Here is a 13,052-nt window from a genome sequence, read left to right as displayed (position 1 = left end):
GTTTAGGCGCTCATGGCATGGTGTTGGTGCTTGCATGGGCAGGGTTTAGGTACTCATAGAGTAACTTCTGGGAATGATTGCGGGAGATCCGATAGTCCGATTTTGATATACCATATATCGTTAGGATCGTGATTCTGAGTACTAGGCATCCGTGTAGTCACCTAGGACCGAATTCCATCATATATGAAACATCATAATTGGACCCTTATTTTCTCTCACACAACGTTTTTGGGATTTTTGGTGGGTATGAAATATTTTCAGGTTGGATTACCTCAATCAATTTTCATCTTTATCGATCGGAAGAAAGAATTTGTGTCTAAGATCTATAGTACATCATAGCTGGAGGAGGGTGACAAAATTGGGTATCTACAATAGGCTATAGGAGGGCTAGGTTGAGGTGGCACTCCCGTACAACTTCTGCTAGCAATAGGCTATGAGAGGGCTTGATAAAACTCAAATAATTGAGGAACTTCGAAGGCCCGAAGAACAATTCAAAGATTCGAAAAACACTTCGAAACTTATGAAGATCTCTCTGAAGAGTTGAAGAACCTCAAGGGGGGAGGGGAGGCTAAGGTAAAGTGTCTCCTACACAAAAAGGCTTACTAAAAAATTTAGATGATTGAAGAACTTCAAAGGCCTAAAGATCACTTCAAAGATTCGAAGAACACTTCGAATCTTATGCAGATCTCTCCGAAGACTTGAAGAACCTGAAGGGAGGAAGGGAGGAGAGAAGACAGAGTTTCTCTACAAGGGGTGATCACTAGGAGGCTTGAGTGTCAAAAACCAATGGGGTGGGGGTATTTATAGATTTTTTTGGTCCAATGGGGAGAAAAGGGGGATTTCCTTAGCCAATGGGGTGAAAAAGTGAATTTTCTTGGCCAATGGGGTAACAAAGTAAATTTTTGGGCCAATGGGGTGAAGGGTGAATTTCTTTGGCCAATGAGGTGGAAAGATGGTTTTTTAGGCCAATGTTGTGAAAAGCTACTTTTTTGGGCCAATAGGAGCTCACGGTGTAGGGTACTCTAGCGGGGCAGTGCGGAGTACACAAACGAGTGAAGAGGGAATCTCCTCACAAAAATGGGTCATCAAAGTGAGAATTTCAGCCATTGGTGGGGATTTTGGGGTTCTCACAGGGGTGCCTAGGCTCTGTAGGGGCACCAAGGCTTCAGTGGAGGCATCAGAGCTTCGGTGGGGGTGCCAGGGCTTCGACGGGGGCACCGGGGCTTTGGCAGGGATGTTGGGGCTCTGGCAAGGGTTCCGAGGCTCTAGTAAGGGCATCGGGATCCAGCAGAGTGCCTAGGCATTGGATCGAAGCACATGGGGCGCTCAAAGCCAATCGATGAGCAATGTTGGCCAAAGTTGGTGCATGTGTGGGTGGGGTTTAGGTGTTCATGGCAATGTGTGGGGGCTTGCATGGGTGGGGTTTGGAGACTCATGGCATGGTGTGGGGGCTTGCATGGGTCAGGTTTAGGCGCTCATGGCATGGTGTGGGGGCTTGCATAGGTGGGGTTTAGGCACTCATGGTATGGTGTGGGTGCTTGCATGGGCGGGGGTTGGGCATTCATGGCAAAGTGTGGGGGCTTGCATAGGTGGTGTTTGGATAATCAAGTTGTAACTTCTGGGAATGATTGTGAGAGATTTGATGGTCTGATTTTGACGTATATATCTTTGGAATCATGATTCTGATAGTATCCATCTGTATAGTCTCTTTGGACCGGATTCCTTTGTATATGAGAAGTCATAATTGGACCCTTCTTTTCTCTCTCATGAGATTTCTATGAATTTTGGGTGAGTATGGAATGTTTCTGGGTTAGGTTACCTCAGTTAATGTAATCTCTGTCAATTGGAAGCGAGAGGTCGTGTCCAAGATCCGTAAGTCATCATCGCCGGGGGAGGGTGATAAAATTGGGTGTCTACTGAATGCCCCTCTTTGGCCAAGTCTTGTGCCAACAGCCAAAGGGCAAAGAAAAGAATGACCACATTTTGTCTCCTGGAGTATGTACTACTGTCATCTTGCTTGTCAATGATAGAGTTGAAAATGTAACAGGTAATATCTCTTAACTACCTTAAAGTGTAGGATCTTACCTGGGCCACTGATTGCGGGAAAGAAATTTAAACCCTTTCAATCTTGTTAGAAAATGTTGAACCATCATTTTACAAAGATTTGACCCTTCCTATAGAAGATGTTAGTACTTGAAACTGTTCTTGAGCCATCGTTTATAGAGATTTGAGCCCTCCCTACAGAAGATGTTAGTACTTGAAACTATTCTTGAGCCATCGATTGTAGAGATTTGAGCCCTCTGTGCAGAAGACTTTAGTGCTTGAAAATGTTCTTCCTAGGTTGGGGTTCCTTCTGCCAGTCCCTGGAATTGATCAATGAGATCGGGCCACATGGGGCCAATTCAAAGAGATTGGGCTGCCTAAGGCCAGTTTAATGAAATTGGGCCACCTAGGGCTAGTTCAATGAGATTGGGCCACCTAGGGCCGATTCAATGAGATTGGGCCACCTGGGTCCGGTTCAATAAGATTGGGCCGCCTGGGGCCGGTTCAATGAGATTGGGTCACTTGGGGCCGGTTCAAAGAGTTTCTTTCTTTTCTTGATTTTTTCCTTTTTTCCTTTGATTGGGATTCTTGAATTTGAATCTTTGGATTGGAATCTTCTTTTTTGCTCTTTATGAAGTTGATTTAATTTTTGCTTTTTATGAATGAGACTTGAATGTACTTTGGATTTTGCCTTCCATTTGAATGTTATTTGGATTTTACCTTCCATATGAGTGTGATTTGAATTTTACTTACCACATGAATGTGATTTGAATTTTACTTTCCACATAAATTTGACTTGAATTTCACTTTCCACATGAATTTGACGTGAATTTTTACTTTCCACATGAATTTGGTTTGAATTCTACTTTCCGCATGAATTTGACTTAAATTTTACTTTCCACATGAATTTGACTTGAATTTTTTACTTTCCACATGAGTTTTAATTTTTCTTTTCACATGAATTTGGTTTGAATTCTACTTTCCACATGAATTTGACTTGAATTTTTCTTTGAATTTGATATGCATTTTATATCTTGTGGTAAGAATCTTTAAGTTATACCTTGGAATTAGAATCTCAAATATTTTTTAAACAAATTTTTTAACCATAAAATGGTCCCCCTTACTCATTCCGATTTTTCTGGGTTGAGAATGAGTTGTGAGTGGGTGAGCTCGGGTTTTTGGGACCTCCTTGAAGATTCGAAGATCGTTCGAAGTTCTTTGCATTTTGTCAAATTTCTTCAAATTTCCTTTGAAGATGTTTGAGTTTTCTTTAAAGTTTTTCGAAGATCTTCATCCTCTCTTTGAAGATCCTCATGTCAAGTTGCCTACATATCCCTTTGAGAGGAATCAGGTCTAGCGTAGTTCAGGCTATTCACCATTTCAGACATAATATTTCTTGAGTTGATCCATGTTGACAAATCCAGGTATTTCTTCGCCATTGTGGTCTATGAGTTTTACAGCTTTGCCTGGTATAATTTCTTTGACAGTGAATGGGCCACTCTAGTTGGGCCTGAATTTCCCTCTTGGGTCATGAATTGGGGCTCTTTGTTCTTGAAGAACAAGTTCACCCTCTTCTATGTAATGGGGCTTCACATTCTTATTGAAAGCCGTTGCCATTCTCAATTGATATTTCTTCAGATTATCAATGGCCTTCATACATCTTTCATCGAGAAAGTTGAGCTCATCATGTCTAGCTTTCATCCATTCTCCTTTATGTAACTGACTATCCAGAAGCACCCTTAGGGATGGTACTAGGATTTCCACGGGAAGGACCGCCTCAACCCCATATACCAAAGAAAAAGGAGTTGCCCTTGTAGAGGATCGTATGGAAGTTTGGTATGCCCATAGAGCAAGTGGCAACTTATCTGCCTAATCATTGTGTGTTTTAGCCATTTTTTGTAGGATGACCTTGATGTTCTTATTAGCTACTTCTACTGCCCCATTGGTCTGTGGCCTATAAGTGGTAGAGCGGTGCCTTTTGATACCGAACTTTGTGCAGATCTTGTCAGTTTTACCCTAGAAATGGGATCTTTGATCTGATATCAGCTCTTAGGGCACTCCATATTGACAAATGATATTTTCTTTGATGAATTTTTCCACCTTAGCAGATGTGTGGACTTCATATGATTGAGTTTCTACCCATTTGGTGAAATAATCAATGGCTACCAAGATGAACACATGACCATTAGATGCTTTGGGGTTGATCTACCCTATGATGTCAATGCCCCAAGTAGAGAATGGCTAAGGGGAATTGAGTGAGGGCAACTCTGTTGGCAGGATGTGTATGATATTGGCAAATATCTGACAATTGTGGTGTTTCTTAACAAAGCTTACATAGTCTGCTTCCATTGTGTTCCAATAGTATCCTAGTTTGAGAATCTTCTTAGCTATCATCTTGGCATTCATATGGGGTCCACAAAGGCCTTGATGAATTTCCTCCATAATTGTTGTAGCTTGCTCTTCATCTATGTATAGCAACTGTATTCCATCATAGGACCTCTTGCATAACAAGTCCCCTTGAAGGATAAACTGGGTGGCATATCTCCTTAGAAATTTCTTTTCTCTATTTATGGCTACAACCGGATACTTCCTTTCCCTGATGAAGTCCACAATATGAGCGAACCAAGACCAACCATCTATGGTGAAAGAGTTCACTGAATTTTGATAAATGGGCATGCTTCTTTATTCCACTAAGAATGGTCAGACTCTAGCCATAGGATTGCATTCTACCATGGAAGTTGTTGGGATTTAAAATGTAACGGCAAACATATAGATCAGTGTAGCTACGGGTCGAACACAAGGAGAGCAACCACTTTATTTTTTTATTTCTTTTAATAATGTGAAAGTGAACCGATTAATGGTTGTGATCTAATTCTAATTACCGTCCTAAACATATGTATCTAAAAATATATCCTAACAATTCGTCATCTAAGAATTTAAAGACGTAAGCCACGCAATTAAAATTAAATAAATAAATAACCCATGTAATTTAAAAAAAAATAAATAAATAAAGGAAAAAATACTGAAATAAAAATAAAGTAAAAGAAAGGGGAGAAAGCTAGAGAGAGACTCACAAGTAGGTTTCTCTACTTAGCCCGAGGGATACATCATAATATGAGCTTCCCTACGTGACCAGAGAGTCACTCTTATAAGGGTTACTCTACTTGGCTTTAGGGAAAGGGAGACAATTAAAATAAAAGCAATAAATTGATGGTTCTATGGCTAGGAGGGGCAAAGCCAACACATACACTAGCCATGAACATTGGGGGAAAGGGATAGTAATAATGTAACGGCTGAAATTAAAATCCTAAATTAAGAAAGAAAGGGTAGTTAGAAGAGGGAATGAGAGGGGGGAGAGAAGACTATTGAAGGAGCCTACGTACTTGAATCAATGCTTGAACTTGGAAGCTTGGGTGATTTGAGATACTATTAGTACTAAAAACCAGATCTGGAATAAACCAAATCTGAAATTTCTAGTACTAGAGAAAACAAATCTTAAAAAAAAAAAAACTGAACTTGAAAAAAAAGATGCCCCATGGCTCGTGATCTTGTCACCTAGATCTAAGCCTAGAACTATAACTTTAAAATTTACAACTCAATTGCATAAATCATAAACATAAAAGGCTGAATAAGAATAAAAGAGTGCTTGCATTAATTAACATAAAAAACTATTACAAAAGTGATTAAAGCGAAAATAGAGAAGAGCTAAAACTAAAGAGTGAGAGAGGGAGAGGGAAAAGAAAACTAAGCATAAACTAGAAAATAAACTAAGGAGAATAATAAAATAGGAGGGGGGAGGAAGGGGCTTTTATAGGGTTTTTTTCTTGCCTCCTTCCTTCTATAAGTCTTCTTTAAGAAAAGAAAGAAAATAAATTAAATTAAATCTTGGTAAAAATCCTCATTCTCTGAGATATTGTGTGAGGAAAGAGAGAATCTGTTTTCAAAGTTAACAAATTCTATTCTTTCCTTACAATATTCACCAATATCTTGTAATATTGATTAAATCAGAAAGGAATCTCTGCATAGCATCTTCAAGATCTTGTGAGGTGGCAAGGAGAGAAAATAATCTTCAAGATTTTGAAGGAGAGAGGATGTGGTACCAATGAGTGGGTCCCACCTTTGGACTGGTTCTTGATTCACTTTAAGCACTTTCACTTGTAGACTTAGAAACTAAAAAAAGCAAGAAAAATAAAAAGAGTACTATCCAAAGTGGGGCAAAATATACACTTATATCCCTAAGATTTCACACATTATTGTGCTCATCAAATTCCTCCATACTTAACTTTTTCTCGTCCTCGAGCAAGATAAATAAATAAAGAAATGAAAGAAAAATCCTAACTCACTTTCGTAGGAATCACGGTTGCATTTAGCACGTGCAACAAGCCTTTAAACCCCTAAGTTACCCTAATGGATGAGTTGTGTCTCGTGGGTGTTTGCAGTGAATATACACCTAAAATTCAGAATAAATAAATCTCAACCTTGGCTAAAGGTAAGGCTCATACCGATCCAGAGCAAAGATAATTTTTCTTACAAGGGACCCCCACACTTGAACTTTTATTACCCTTGATCAATTCCAGGCACTAGCATATTTCTTAATTTGGAACTCACCTCGCCTCTTCCAAAACATCCTTATCTTAAGGCAAAACCACTTGTGAAGAAATAGGGAACCAATGACTAAGGCATTGGAGTGTTTTTGACCAAAACATATTACTAAGCATTAATGACATTTGCACATTTTTTTCTCCTTTTTTTTTTGCTTAAACTCTGTTCTACTCCACTACTTTTGGCCTGAATGACATGGTGGAGCAAACACCAGACACCCAAGTTACTTTGTAGCTTTACTTTTTGCATATGCCCACAAAGACAGTGATGCTAGAGTTCCTTCAGAAGTTTCCTCCCAAGGAATTTCGATCAAGACACCATGCTTCCTGAGGCGCAATGTCCTGTCTAGTTCTAAGGGAATCAACTCTTATTCTTCTTTAAACCACATTTCACATTTCATTTAAAATTGTGCATTTGTCAACCCATGCCAAATTAAAAAGAAGGTCTCAACTCCAAATCAAAAGTACAAGGAACCCACAGACTTACATATGGTCCAACACCATAAAACAGGGGTCTCTTATTTTTCAAAAGAAAGTCCCATCTCAAGACACAGGCTTGTTTCTTTCTTCTCAACAGGGTTTTTATACTTTCAAAATGGGTACCTTAGTCAAAACTTTTATTTTCATACATCAAGCAACCGAATGGTATGATCATTAGCCAAAAGCCAAAGTAGGACTTCATCCTTAGCAGGCTCAAAAAAAAACAAAAAGAAAAACAAATAAAACAAAGTGGAAAAAAGAAAAGAAACCGGTTTCCCTCCCCCACACTTAAGTCATGCAATGTCCTCAATGCATGGAAAGAATTAAAAATGAAGAAAATGCAAGGGTGTCATACCTGATTAAAAGTTAATCATCAGTGTAAAGCGGTTCATGGAGATCCATGACCTCTTCACTACCAGTATTAGGAAACTCGAGGAATGGCTTCAAACGCTGACCATTAACCTTCGACCCCTGTTCCTGGATTCAAAATCTCCACAGCCCCATGGGGATATACATTATGGACAATAAATGGGCCATCCCATCGGGATCTAAGCTTACCAGGAAAAAGATGCAATCGAGAGTTGTACAATAAGACCTTATCACCAATTGCAAAAGATTTACGCAGAATGTGTTTATCATGGAAAGCTTTGGTCTTTTCCTTGTAAATCCTAGAACTTTCATAGGCTTCATTCCTAAGTTCCTCCAACTCAGATAGTTGGAGCCTACGATGAATTCCCGCATCAGACAAATAAAAGTTGAGCTTCTTGATGGCCCAAAAGGCCTTATGCTCCAACTCAACTGGTAAGTGACAAGCTTTCCCATACACCAAAAGGTAGGGAGACTGACCAAGATCGGTCTTGAATGCAGTCCGATGGGCCCACAAGGTATCAATGAACCTAAGGGACCAATCCTTACGGTTGGGATTAACAGTTTTCTCCAAGATTTGTTTGATCTGCCTATTAGACACCTCCACTTGGCCACTAGTTTGGGGGTGATAGGAGGTAGATAAATTATGGGTGATCCCATACTTTTTCATTAGGGCCTCAAAAGGCCGATTACAAAAATGAGTACCCCTATCACTAATTATTGCACGTGGTGCACCAAAGCGGGAAAAAATGTTCTCTTTGAGAAACTGGACCACCACTTTGTGGTCATTAGTTTTACAAGGTATGACCTCTATCCATTTAGAAACATAATCAACAGTCAAAAGTATGTATAAATTCCCAAAGGAATTAGGGAATGGTCCCATAAAATCGATACCCCATACATCAAAGATCTCAACTACCAAAATAGGGTTGAGGGGCATCATGTTCCTCTTATTGATACGACCAAAAGACTGGTAGGCGGGACAAGCCCTGCAAAAATCAAAAGCATCTCTAAAAAGAGTGGGTCAATAAAATCCACATTGGAGAACCTTTGCTGCAGTCTTCTTAGGTCCAAAGTGTCCACCACATGCATGATCATGACAAAAAGAGAGAATAGAATGTTGCTCATGATCAGGAACACATCATCGGAATATCTGATCCAGACATATCTTAAACAAATAAGGATCATCCCAGAAAAAGTGCTTAACTTGGGAATGAAACCTATACTTATCTTGGGTGGACCAGTGATCCGGAGTCACACTTTAAAACTAAGAAGTTGACAATGTCAGCAAACCATGGTTCACTGGACACTATAAATAACTATTCATCTGGAAAGTTCTCGTTGACTGGAGAATCGACAGTCAAGGAATTGGGAAGCTGGGATAAATGGTCTGCAACTAGGTTTTCAATTCCTTTTTTATCCCTAATTTCTAAATCAAACTCTTGCAAAAGTAAAATCCACCTAATGAGACGGGCTTTGGCATCCTTCTTTTGAACTAAGTATCTAAGAGCAGAATGATCAGTATACACCACCAGATGTGAACCAACTAAGTAAGACCGAAACTTTTCTAATGCAAACACAACCGCCAAAATTTCTTTTTCAGTGGTTGTATAATTGAGTTGTACATCATTTAAGGTCCTACTAGAATAATAAATGACAGTGGGCAACTTATTAATCCTTTTACCCAAAACCGCTCCTATGAAAAAATCCAAAGCATCATACATCACTTCAAAAGGTTCAATCCAAACAGGTGGTTGAACAATGGGTGCATTGGTCAACTCCTTCTTAAGTTGTTTGAAGAATTCTAGGCACTCTTTAGAAAACTTAAAAGTTTGATCTTTGGCAAGTAATGAAGTGAGAGGTCGGGCTAACTGACTAAAGTTCTTAATAAACCTTCTGTAGAAGCCCGCATGCCCTAGAAAAGATCGGACGTCCTTAACAGATTGAGGAGGTGGTAAATTATCAATTAAATCTACTTTGGCTCTATCTACCTTAATTCCCTCCTTGGATATTACATGGCCTAAAACAATACCAGATTTAACCATGAAATGGCATTTCTCCCAATTCAAAATCAAATTCTTAGATATGCACATTTTCAAAACTAGAGAAAGATGATGAAGACATTCAGAATAGGAATTCCCATGAATTGAAAAGTCATCCATAAATACTTCTAAGAATTTTTTGACTATGTCAGAAAATATGCTCATCATGCATCGTTGGAACATAGTAGGGGCATTGCAAAGCCCAAAGGGTATACGCCTGTAAGCAAATGTTCCATATGGGTATGTAAAAGTTGTCTTATGTTGGTCCTCTAAAGCAATTGGGATCTGGTTATAATCGGAATATCCATCAAGAAAACAATAGTATTCATGTCTAGCTAACCTCTCTAACATCTAGTCAATGAATGGCAATGGGAAGTGGTCCTTCCAGATTGTCACATTAAGTTTCTTGTAGTCTATGTACACTCTCCACCTAGATTGGACACGGGTTAGAATTAGTTCATTATTGGAATTGAGAACTACAGTCACACCAGACTTCTTAGGCATTACGTGAACTGGGCTTACCAATTGGTTGTCAGAAATAGGATAAATTATTCCATGATCCAAGCACTTTAGGATCTCTTTCTTAATAGCTTCCATCATCACTGGGTTAGCTCTTCTTTGGGGTTCCGAGGATGGTTTGGAATCATCCATAAGATGTATATGATGCTGCATAATAGAAGGGCTTATACCGTTGATATCAGCCATGGTCCAACCTAGGGCTTCCTTATTATCTTTTAACACTTTAAGTAACTCCTCTTCCTGGCTAGAAGTCAAATTTGAAGAAATTATTACAGAAAAAGTCTGGTTAGGCCCTAGGAAAGCATACCTCAAATTAGATGGCAACTTCTTAAGATCTAGCTTAGGGGGCTCAACTATGGAAGGTTTGGGAATAGAATTGGAAAGGGGTCCTAAGGGCTCCATAGGTGTGTGAAGACTTAAGACTTTAGAAAAGAAATTTTCACTATCATTATCCAACTCATCCATACACTCTTGGAATTCTAAATCAAAATTAATATCAAAGTTGGTAATTAAATCATCAAAAAAATCCAGAAAATCCTCAATTATATTAATCTCTTCTTCCATATGTGGTTGCTTGCCTATCCTAAACATGTTAAACTCAATAGTTTGGTTACCAAAAGATAATCTTAGGAAACCATTCTGGTAGTTGATTAATGCATTACTGGTAGCCAAGAATGGTCTTTTTAGAATTATTGGGATCTCAGCCTTGGTTGAGAAGGGCTTGGTATCCAACACAATGAAATTAACAGGGAAAATAAATTCCCCCACCTTTAGTAAGACATCCTCAACCATTCCTTTAGGAATTTTAACAGACCTATCTGCCAATTGTAGAGTAGTTCCAGTGGCTTTCAATTCTCCCAATCCAAGTTGCTTGTACACATGGTAAGGTAAAAGATTCACACTTGCGCCAAGGTCAAGGCATGCTCAATCTAGGTGTTGCCTATGACACAAGATATGGTAGGGCTCCCTAGATCCTTCTACTTGGCTACTATAGGCTGAGTAATTATGGAACTAATGTTACCTGCCAAGAACGCCTTTTTTGGCACACTAGTGATACGTTCGTAAGTACACAAATATTTTAGTACCTTTGCATAGGCCGGGATCTAGGATATGGCATCCAAAAGGGGGATGTTCACTTCTACCTTTTTGAAGACTTCTAAAATTTTGTCCATGGAAGCAGTCTTCCTTTTATTTAACAAGCGATTAGGAAATGGGACAGGATGAACATAAGGACTGTTAGGGATTTGCCCCTATTCAGAAGAATCATTTTTTTTTCCTCAACCAAATCATCTTTAGTTTCAGAAAAATCTTTAGGTTCATCAGATGAACCTGAAACAAGAGGCACACTTGTATCCTTTGAAGGAGAGTTAACATAAGTAATAGATGAGGAAGATTTAGGAACGCTCTATTGGTACTCTCTACCACTCCTAAGGGCATAAACAACATTACATTGGTTAGAGGGCCCTTGTTGGGTCTGACCTTATACTACATTCAGTGGTGCATTAGTTTATGTTTGTGAACTAATAAGCTGATGATGCCTAGGGTTAGGCTCTGGTTGACTGGGTAAAGTTCCTTTCTCCCTCTCATGCATAATTGAGACAACTTGAGTGAGTTCTCTTGTAAGATTTTGATGGCTTGTCATGAGGAGGGCCATAGTTTTTTCCAAGTCACTTATTTTACTTGCCTCTCCAGTATTGGTAAACCCTAGGGGTTGCTGATAAGATGATAGGAGAGGGGCCTTAGGAAAACTAGCCTGAGGTCCTACATTTGACCTAGGAAAAGCATTTTAGGAAAAAGATTGTTGTGCACAGGGAGGCCTTTGGAGTCCAGGTTGACCTTGATTATGGAAATTGGAAGGCCCTACTTGGTTGCCCTGATTCCAAGAGAAATTTGGGTGATTTCTCCATCCTGGATTGTAGGTGTTACTATATGGATTATTCTGGTATAAGGCATTAACACTATCATTAGAAGTGCCCCAGAGGTGTTAGGGCATTCTTCTAGGAGATGTCTAGGGGACTGGCACCAAGAACAAATCTTAACCAAATTGACTGATGATGGCTCTCTAGGAACAATAGCCTTAATTCTCTTGATTAGGTTATCCAAATGGGCTTCCTTGGCTACTATTCCATCCACGAAATATCCTTTTCCTCCTATGGTTCTTTCACTCTCTTGGGTTGATTCCCACTCATGGGTTTTGTCAGCTAAGTCAAGTAAGAATTCCCATGCCTTTCCTTCTTGTGAATCCCTCAGGGCACATAGACTCTATCATTTTTTTAGTTGGGTAATCAATACCCTCATAAATTATTTGACATAAATTCCATAGGTCTAGGCCATGGTGAGGGTATTCTTGGAGTAGATCCTTGACTTTCTCCATAAGTTTGGAAAATGACTCACTAGGCTTTTGCCTAAACTGAAGGATATCACTTCTAAGCTTATTGGTCTTGTGAGTTGGGAAAAACTTCTTAAGGAAGACAACTGTGAACTGTTCCCATGAGGTTTTGGAATTTGTGGGTAACCCATTCAACCACTTCTTAGCTTGGTCTTTCAATGCAAAAGTGATAAACCTAAGCTTAACAGCATCATTAAAAAGCTGTTGGATCTTAATTAGAACACATACCTCTTCAAATTCCCTTAGAAATAGGTATGCATCTTCAGAGGTCAACCCATGGAAGTGGGGCAACATAGTGATGTATTGAGATTTGAGTTCAAAATTATTGCCCTGGGCTTATGGTAGAACTATGCAGGAAGGTTGGGCTGTTCTAGCAGGGTAGAACCTATCTTTCAGAGATTTAGGTGAAGGGTTTTGCTGTTGGTCTCCCATATTGAAGGGTTTTAAAGAGAGCAAACGTATAGGGTCACTACTTGTTGGATCTCTTCTTTCTAACTGATTCTTAGTATTACGTACCCACCTAACACTCATGCAACAGAAAACTACCCACAACTAGAGTAAGACAAGTACAAAAGAATGGATAGCAAATTTTTTTTTATGATTTTTTAATGA

The 13,052-nt window shown here is 39.3% G+C and overlaps 1 non-coding gene across 1 annotated transcript; it reads left to right on the top strand.

Annotated features, from left to right (window-relative positions):
- The first annotated feature begins 12,378 nt into the window (after nt 1–12,378).
- Nucleotides 12,379–12,485, top strand: LOC122086795. Its single transcript, XR_006142536.1, has one exon. It is a non-coding gene; the product is annotated as a small nucleolar RNA R71 (small nucleolar RNA).
- The last annotated feature ends 567 nt before the right edge of the window (nt 12,486–13,052 follow it).

This window comes from Macadamia integrifolia, chromosome 1 (genome assembly GCF_013358625.1).
Source record: "Macadamia integrifolia cultivar HAES 741 chromosome 1, SCU_Mint_v3, whole genome shotgun sequence".
NCBI lineage: Eukaryota > Viridiplantae > Streptophyta > Magnoliopsida > Proteales > Proteaceae > Macadamia > Macadamia integrifolia.
Note: the sequence above shows the minus strand (reverse complement) of the source record. Positions and strands in the feature narration are given on the sequence as shown.